Here is a 10,402-nt window from a genome sequence, read left to right on the forward strand (position 1 = left end):
ATCTCTGACACAGTGGAGGTAAAGGGGATATTTATATAACATGTAGAGGGTATCATGGTATATATATATATATATATATATATATATATATATATATATATATATATATATATATATATATATATATATATATATATATATATATATATATATATATTTATAGGGTTTTGAAGAGATCCTTACACTTCTGACCTCTTGAAAATGTAACCCTAATAAAAGTATTTATTTTATAGCATATTAAACATTCATGGATCCAAAGTACTCTTCACTCTGAACGTCAAGGGGTTCATGTGTGGTTCATGTGTGGCAGTGATGTAAAAGATTTTCTCAAATACTTTAATAAAATATATATATATATATATATAACTTTATGCACAAAAATATTATCATCTCATGATGTGCTCTTTGAGATTAAACTTATTTGCATGTAAATGTTTAGTTTATTCTACTTCAACCAGCCACAGTTTTGACCTCTGATCATTTAGACTTAATTTTGGAGTTTAGGTTTTGAAAGTCCTCCTCCCCATATCCTCCAGCCTCTAGTTTTAACTCCCATCCGGTTCCTCACATCTGCTGACCAAACCAGTGAGTGTGCAGCCAAGTTGCCCCATCCTCTGGCCCATGGGTCCACATTACAGAGTCACAAATTAGGTCTTGACATTTGGGTGCTATAATTGCCCCCCGAAAAGCATGAGGCATCAATTAGGCTCTCAGCGCCATGACAGGTTATCCCTACAGGACATAATCGCCCTGTTGGACTGCTCGGCTGGACTCCCCCACCAGGGCACACTCTCTCTCTCTCTCTCTCACACACACACACACACACAAAGTTTGCTGGTGAAATTTTAGTACAGGAATCAGGGTGCATATTTTACCACCACGATTTATTTATCAATAATTTGACATTCCAGATGCAAAAATGAATTCTTCTAACTCAGATGAAAGCTGTGTGATAACAGTGTGTGTGGAGGCCGCGCTGGAGGAGTGTCAGGGTGCCACTGCACTAATAACAGCATGGATCCCTTTGATTTTCCAACTCTGGTGCCGCCTGACAGTTTCTGCTCCCACGGGGCGTGGAGATCTTGAGGGTCAGAAAAAAAGGTCAATTGGTTCATTTCCATAGCCTCCACTTTAAACATTCTTGTCGGCTTTGGAAGCAATTCAATCAGCAGTGAAAACACCGGTAAGCAGCGTGGAATTACCAGCCGTCGTTAACGATGCTGCACACTCATAAACAAGATGGATGTATCCCACAGAGAAATACAACACAAACTGTGTGAAGCCCTGCAGGATTGTGAAATATGGAAAGACATTAGACATAATTAGAGCAATCAGCATAACTGAATAAAAAGCTTTGAACATTATAAACATAATGTTTGCATAGGGAGATGACCTATTTATTTATTTATTAGTGTCTTTACAAAAGAATTATAAACACAGTCATTCAAGTGGCAAACAAATGCATGACAATGAACTGGTTCTTGTTAATGCAAAATGAATGATATATCCACTAATCATTTATTTATAATTCATGTGCAAAAAATATTCTGAAAAATAATAGCAGCGATGCATCAAAGACCAAGTGCATTCAAATTGGCAATATGAGAAACTATAAGAAAAATCATGTATAGGTTACATGGCACAGAGATAACAATACAGTTTTAGTCCAAAATCTTTCCTAATGAATATCTATATACAAAACCTCAACATTTCAAATGATCCAGGCTCAAGAAAGACACTCCTGCAAAAAAGGAAAAAAAATCATTTTGGATTAACCATCCAAAATTCCCTAAATTTAGGAGTAATCAAAACAAACCTTCCTCTCCTTATCAACAGATTACCTCAGTGTGTGAACTCAGGCTTCACTCAAGTATGTTTGTCTTGATACATCATACCAAGTGTAATCGTCCACATTGACCATAACAACGGCAAACACCAGACTAAATAAGCCAGCTATGTGTAACTCTGCTGCCTGGTTAAAGAGCATGTTAGAAGAAGACTGTACTCTTACTGCCGACCGGTGAAAGTGGAAATCTGCTTTGTTGCCCCTCAGTCAGGCGGAAAATTGCAAACCCATTTGTCATTGTGTGCCAAGATGCGGAGGTCAGTCAATAGATTCCTTCATGACAAGCTTACGGAATCGAATGTTTTTCCACGGCCTCACCCTTTCACACCTGCACCTCCAGGTAAAATAACAAAACAAGGGGAAAAAGAGAGAAAAGAGGGCTTAGAGCGAGCGACTTAAAGACAGGGGAGAGAAAAACGATATGTGAGAAGAATTTACCGTGAAACCCTGCACGTCTATTTCAGCTCATTTGAACCCAATATACATTTAGCTCACAGTGGCAGATGAAATGCCAGGTTTTGGCCAACATCCAAACCCGGAGAATACCACTAATTATTCCTGCCTGTGACCACAGGACATTCTTACAGGCTCAGAAGGATGTTGTTTGTTATCCTCTTCCTCTAAACTGCTTGATTTATGGTAATTTAAAAAAAATACACTTGACAAAACTTTCCCCCTGCTTGATTGACTGCCTCATGCTGCAGATCCCAAAACTGCTTCTGCTTTCAAGCAACAGTCACTAAAGGATATAGATTACTGAACTGTTACAGTATAGGCTAACTCCAGCTGAACACTGAACAACTCTAACTAACTACTGTTTTTCTATCAGCTCTTTTCATCTCCTGAAGTTAGCATGCTAACCATGCTCGCATGTAAATGTGAGATCTCCGATAACAAAACTGCTACACAAGGCTCCATCCTATAGTAGCCTACATTAATCTGTATAGCTCCTACATAGTTAAATTGTTTAAATCACAGTGCTAAACATGAACAAGTCCCAGCTAGTTCCAAAGCACAAGTGATCCAAGAGTGCCGCTTGAGACCCAGTTGTTTTGGAGAATAGAAAGGAGCCTGAGCCAACACAGAGCCACTCCAGAGGAATCATTGTGAATCAATATAAACCTGTAATCTGTTGCACTCTGAACACCACATTCAATCCATAATCACTTCACTTATACTGTAGATGTGTCTGGATTATGAAAGGTGGATGAATGTGCACAGGCAGTTTATACACACAACTGTCATGATGATTGCAACCTGAGATCAAACTGAATTTGTCTTTTGTAAAGATTGACTTTTCAGTATATGAGCTCTGGCTGCTCTGGCTGCTCTGGCTGTGATCTTTGGGAGTGTTAGTGGTACAAAATGTTGTGGGGAACTTCAAACAGACGTAGCAGCAGAGCTCAGATCCTCCTCCACAGTAATAACTTTGAGTGCTTCTGGAAGGAGGAAATCCCCTGGCCAGGGAAGACACATCACTCCATTACAGAGGCAACGAGCCGGGCGGTTTAGCACAGCCAAATCACAGACTCCACCTTGACAAAACAACACACAAAATTACTGGATGGTACAAAACCAATACACTTGTAATGGACTACAACCTAATTCTGACACAAACCTCTATAATAAACTTTTGTTCAGTTTGTCTAAAAGAGCTTTACAATCTGTGCAGTATAAAACAATATCCACACTATCAAGTATCTGACCCTCAATCCACCATAATGCTCCAAATCACACTATGCAATTTAAAATTTGACGTATTTAAATCACCCTAAAGATTATGTAACAGAATCTACAGACAGTTTCTTTTACAGACCCATATCCAAATGCATCCCAGGCTGCTGCTTACGACTGCTGAGTTCTCCAGCTTATCACAGATTCAGAGGTTAATCAGTAGAGCCTGGAGCAGGCCTTTATTTTGCTAAAGCCTGCATCCCCCCCTCCCCTCCCACTATCAAAGGCACCGTGAAAAATCAGAGCAAAGAGCTGGAGCAGGTGATAAGCTGCGACCTTAAGGAGAATTAAACAGGACCTGGTGAAAATGATTCATCCTGCACACGAAACATTTGGACACTCATACTTTTGTTGAGAGGAAAGATTATTTACATTGACTAGACACTTTATTAGGTACACCTTGCTAGTACCAGGTTGGGCCCTTTTGCCTTCAGAACAGGAGCTGGAAACATTCCTCAGAGGTTTTGGTCCATATTGACTTGATAGCATCACACTCACAGTTACTGCAGATTTGTCGGCTGCGCATCCATGATGTGAATCTCCTGTTCCACCACATCCAGATGTGGTGACTGTGAAGGTTATCTGAGTCCAGTGAACTCACCGTCACGTTCAAGATACCAGGTTGAGATGAGCTTTGTGACGTGGTGCGTTATCTGTAGGAAGTAGCCATCAGAAGACTGTGGTCATGAAGGAATGGACATGGTCAGTGATGATACTCAGGTGGGCTGTGGCCCTTAAACGATACTCTGTTGGTACTAAAGGGCCAAAAGTGTGTCAAGAAAATATCCCCCAATATCCTGAATTGTCGATACAAGACGGGTTGGAGCCGTCCACATGTCTTCATGTTGATGAGACCAAATTCTGACCCAACCATCCAAATGTTTCAGCAAAAATCAAGACTCATCAGACCAGGTGGAACCAGTCTGATTGTTCTCCTCTGACCTTAACAAGGCATTTTCTCCAAGAGAACTGCTGCTCACTGGATATTTACCCCCCTTCTTTTTTTTCCTTTTTTTTTTTTTTTTACCATTCTGTACTCTATTGCACCCCAGAGATCGCTGGATTGAAATACTCTACCAGCCCGTCTGGCACCATTAACCAGGGCATGTTCAAAGTCACTTAAATCACCTTTATTCGCCATCCTGATGCTCAGTTTGAACTTTACGTTACGTTATATGAAACAGCTATTGTTGGTTTTATTTAATTAAAATATTACACTTTTGTCCAACATAGGGAAAAGAAGACCAAAAACCTTCAAGATAGCAATTACATTTGTAGCTAACAAGATATGGTACAGTATGATGGATGATGAAAAATTTGTCAGTTGACTTGAAAGTGATAAAAAAAAAAAAAATCAAATAAGTCATCTCTCTCACTCTGCAGAAATTATAAAGATCAATTGTATTGCATGTGGCTAAAATTAAACTCAATTATCATCTTCTTGTTTTAGAAACAAACAAAAAAAAGCTGATGTTTGGCCCTCCCCTCTTCCTTCTGCTCATAAGGCATGCATACCTCTTCACGTCCCAGTAACTAATCATCATACAGATCTGGCCAAGAATAGAGTAGCTGAACAGATAGGAAATATCATATTCAAACCTTCTAGAGTTTCACCCAAGCTTCCCATGTTCATTTCCCAAGCATTGACCAAGAAGATATCAGTATCGTCTGCTTCACCAGACAGAAATTAGACTTCAAAGCCACAAAACCCAAGAAAAAAGTATGTTCCAGTGTTTGAGTAGAGTCATTTATTTCCTCACAATAATGTTTTCTGTGCTCGTACTAGTAGGCTGCTCAAGCTCACATTATTCTGTCTAGCTGGCATTGGTCCTCCACTGAGCCAGGTGTGTTTTTATTGAAATCAGACTTATCAGTGAGGTGATCAGAGACCTGTTGCCAACTCGGCAGGTCGACCTCTCCATGTTATGAAACCAGAAACATTTGTAGGAGGAAAAGAAAGACAGCACGTGGTTTCATTGTGAAAAGGACACCACTATGAAATATCACCCCTTCAGCTTCAGTCCAGGTTTAAATTATGAGACTAGTTCACCGAAGTTGCCTTAAAGAGAAATGAGTCGGAGCTAGCAGCTGGTAGCATCTCTCAGATAGCTGACACCCGCCTGTTCGGGAGGATCAAAGTGCTTCTCTGTGCACATTAGGAAAATACAGGGGACTCAAAGTGCCACATAGATGCTTAGCCATACATTCCCCCTGTCAGAGGCAAACAAAGACCGTTTTCTGGGAGGAGAAAGGCATGCTGTTTCCCCAACATGCCTCACCTGTGCTGACCAATCACAACAGCAGTTACAATCCCGAGCCCTGAAGGAAGATAGGTGAGGGTTTATGTTGTCATTGGTGGATGTTTTACAATTGGGTGTAATACATCTTGAAGTTAATGTTTATTTTCACAGGAACCACCTCATTCCTTTGGTCTGACCCAGAGAGATGTAGTGTGTAATCATAACAGCATTGATAGGAGCATGTTTAAATGTCTGCAGACGTTACACATTCATTCAGCTTCTGCTGTGTCAACAAGCAAGCTGTCATGCTGTGAACTGGAAATGTTATCTTCATTTTGGCAGCACATACAAATACTTAAGTAAAGTGCTATAGATACTAGACTTCTTACTTCATTATTGTTACTTCATATTTCTATTCATAGTGATAGTTCTTAGCCAAAGGGGGAAATTGTGCTGTGAAGGCTTGAGACTGTTTTGTCTTTAGACTTTATTGTCACCAACTGGTACTTGAATGGACTGGGTTTAAAGGATTGGTTCACCCAAATTACAAAGAAATATTACATTCTTTGTATTATTCATTACATTTCTCACTTACCTGTTGTGGTATCTAGTAATTTTTGTGTCATTTGTCCAGGTCAGTGGTGGATTAAGTAGCTAAATTAAGTAGTAAATTAAAAGGTAAATGTCTGCTCTGTCTTGTTCACAAAATTAAAAAAGTTTTTTTTTTAAATGAAATCACAAAAATTGAATTAGAAACACATTTACACTCACTTCCTCATTGATAAAGACTGGATCAGGCCTTGTGCTCCACCACCACTGCTTGTGTTACAGGTATAGGTCGACAGGAGCAGAGAATCAAGACACAAGACCCAAACAGGTGTATCAGAACGATTAGCAGAGTTAGCATATTTCTTTGCTTATGCTCTTTGTTTGCTTATAACTGGCAGTGGCTGACAGTGTTCGCAGCTGTGTCAATAAAACAGTGTTAATGCAAACATGTTCTATATGACAAGATTAAAGAAATATGTGGCTGTGTATGCTCCACTGAAGGGAGTTCACCAGCTAGCTGCTAACTGTGTCTGTCTGCTGATTGGTGCTTGATGAGAACAGTGATAGTGAACCAAACAGCCTAAACCACTAAATCACATTCACATTCACAAATTCATAGCCTACTGCAAAATAGTCATTATAGCAGCTCACTAGGCTACTTGTGTTAGACTAATGCCCCCCCCCCAAACTTGACTGATTTAGTGAGTGGGTCTGCTGGAGGGAAGCTGAGATAGCACCATTGGTATTACAAAATAACATGAAAAGGGCAACTCACTCTGACAGAGACAACCAGCACTGACTCAGACACATCAAGAAACACTATATCAACTTTGAAGACATGCTGTTAGGGGTGGAGATGTAAATCTGTTGGCAGCTTGTTACCTCACTGCAACTCACAAATCAAAGCTGGCCACATACTGGACCTCAGCTGCAATCTGACAGAGCATTAGATCAACAATCAAACATTATTGATAGCCTCAAGCTTTGAGCTGTTCAGAGACCGTGTAATGGAGAATGTGTATTGATAAATAGTCCTACATGGCTGTGACAGGCAGGACAACAGAAGAGCCAATGGGATAGATCACTCTGGGAGAAGACGTCTGCAAACCCTTTGAGAGAGGTCTCTCTTCATCATTAAAGCCGTCATCTCTCTATTTTGCAGCGACATGCAGAAGTATTGTCTGTTCACCCTGTTGTGATGAAGAGACAGAAGAGAGGAGAAGAAAAAAGCTGATGACAGGGCACTTTCATGTTACTTATCGTGACACCCTATCAGGCTGATCTAGATGGGCCAGACAAAGTACCACCAGGTCCCGTAGCTTTGAGATGAGTTTCATCTGTTTCATCATATCTCCCTGTCTTTACTCCTCGGGAGAGATGAGGTTGGTGGTCCACGCATTTAGACCACAGTGAAAAAAGAGGGGGAGCCTAAATGACAGATAAGTCGAGTCGTATTCAAGAGGAGGCATCTGTGTTTTATGAAGAATACACAAATATGGAGCTGGATGAAAAGAGAGAAAGAAAAGCTCCGATAAACTACACACTCTCACGCAACACGTCTCAGGAGGTGATAGTCTGCTCATCCCATAGATGAGTCGTTGCTTTGAGAGGCCGGTGTATGGGAGGGTGGATCCAACAGACACAAAAAGATAGGTGCATGCTTTTCTTATGTGCATTCTGCAGAAAAAAAAAGTAATAGCACCAGCATCAATAAAAATATATGAGACAAACTAATAATAGTTGTCTTATAAATGTCTGTAAATCTTTGATGTGGAACTAGCTCAAGTGTTTCTTTCATCTCTCAAAGTGCTGATTCCCTCGCAGCACATTGTGTCGCCTCTCTCTGCCCGCACAGCGTGCGCTGGGATGTTGTTTCCAGACGTCACGAGATGTGTATCACAGACAGTCAAGGAGACGTTAACGTGGGAGAGGGTGCAGGTCTTCTATCAGTTGGACGGGGGTTGAAGGGTTGAAAGTGTGTAAAGCACAAGGAGCAAGTGTGGGTGATAAAAATAAAACTGTGAATCTTTTATCAGTCCAAAATAACTCTCACATCTGTATCTGTTGGTTCTTTTTCTCTGTGGCGTAATCGTGACGAAACAGCTCACTCAGACTATACGTAAGCAGCGTGCTTAGAAGACAAAACGTATCATGTTTACAATGTTTAAGGTTAAAGGTTCATTTATTGTCACTCTAAAATGCTTTCACATGAAGAGAACAGAATTCACCATATTAGTTCCCCAGTTCATGCTAATTAGCAATAAACATATAACCCAGTTGAGATGAAAAGGTCAGGGGTCAGGGGGTCAGCAAAGTAATGACAGTACAGCCTGAGAGGAAGATGAATGTAATGGTAACTAGTCTATGATTTGTTAGTGGTGGTGGATTAACTGACCATTCATTTTGTTATTGTGTAGGTGCATTGAGGCAGCTTTTACAGACTTGTGGCAGCCAGTTGCTGTTCTCACTCTTCAAATGAGTTAACAGTCCATAAGAAATGTTGTGACTTCAGGGGTGCCGAGTGGCTCAGTGGGTTGAGCAGGTGCCCCATATGTAGAGACTATAGTCCTCGCTGCAGTCGGCCCCGGTTCGAATCCCGCATCACGTAGCCCTTTACTGCTTGTCATTCCCGCTCTCTCTACCTCCCCATGTCCTGTCTCTCTCAACTATACTATCCAATAAAGGCATAAAAAAGCCCCCCAAAAAATGTACTTACAAATTTTTTTTTGCGAATTCAGTATCAGACTTTGATTTCTCACTAAAAGCTGTCTGCAGTGCCGCTCTCATCTCTGTCATCTTTCTTCTTCTACTCAAGTACACTAATTGCCTATTGTCCTGGCCCATCTTGTTACCATCAGATGGCGATAGTCTGGAACTGCTCAGAGGATGTTTTATAACATCATGCAGCTCATCATATCGAGCCATTATCACTTTCACCTGCTTCCCACAGAATGAGTGGGGTTCAGTAATATTATGGAGCCACTGGTTTTCCAGCAGTTGTAAATACTGTGCCAGTCATTCAACATCCAGAACGTGCACTGCAACGCCTTGGTTTTTCTGTTGTAATATGAATATGCCTTAACAAGCTTTAGTGGAGTGACACAACTAAACCTCACGGTGCTACACAGTTACAAGCACAGGTATTGACAATGAAGGTATGTAATTTCCTCTTTTAGGTCTTGTTCAACTCTTGTTCTGTGCTTGTTCCTGCATGGAGCTGCAGCGGGAAACCCCGGCTCCTCAACACAGAGCTCAGTCTGCTCACACACTGCTCATCTGTAACAGGGCTGCCAGGTGTCAACTTGTGACACTGCAATAAAAAACATTTTTTCCGTGCTGGTAATGCCTTTCAGAGACGAGTCTATAAACAACCTGTGCGTTGGCTTGATTTGTTTGTTCATTCAGAGTTTGGGCTCTAAAACAGCATCACTTTTTGATTTGGTGATAAATTTGGAAAAGTTTGGGAGCAAATGCACCGAGGTACCTGTCAGCTTTTATCACATAAATTTACTGTTAAATATAGTACAACTAAGCCAGCCAAAGACAAACACAGTCACAAATTAGACTAATTTTAGAGCTTCCTTGTCCTCTGGATTGTTTAAAAAAAAAAAAAAAAAACTGGATTCAGACGCTGTGGTCTCCAGCAGCAGTGGTGGAATTCTTACATGGTAGAGATAAGGACAGACCGCTCTATTTGTCAGTGCATGGGGCCCCTTAAGGGCCCAGAGAATCTGATGTCCACACACTCTTTCTCTTGCATTCTGACATTTTCTCAGCAGTATGAGGTTACATACGAGGAAAAAGACATCCACATCAGCAAGACTCCTTCTCTGTGAACAAAACAACCTCTCACTCCCGTTTTTAGCGACATCAGGACAAAATGTCAAAAGTTCCCATAAGGTTGCCGACAAAACAAAGTATTCCCCAAATGAGAATGGACAGGAGCTGGCATTTTTAGATGACCTATGTATCAGTTGCTATTTTTATCTGCAGCTTCTGTTTGGTACGCTGACCTCTGACCTGTTGGGTTCAC

The sequence above is a fragment of the Trachurus trachurus genome (genome assembly GCF_905171665.1).
Source record: "Trachurus trachurus genome assembly, chromosome: 10".
NCBI lineage: Eukaryota > Metazoa > Chordata > Actinopteri > Carangiformes > Carangidae > Trachurus > Trachurus trachurus.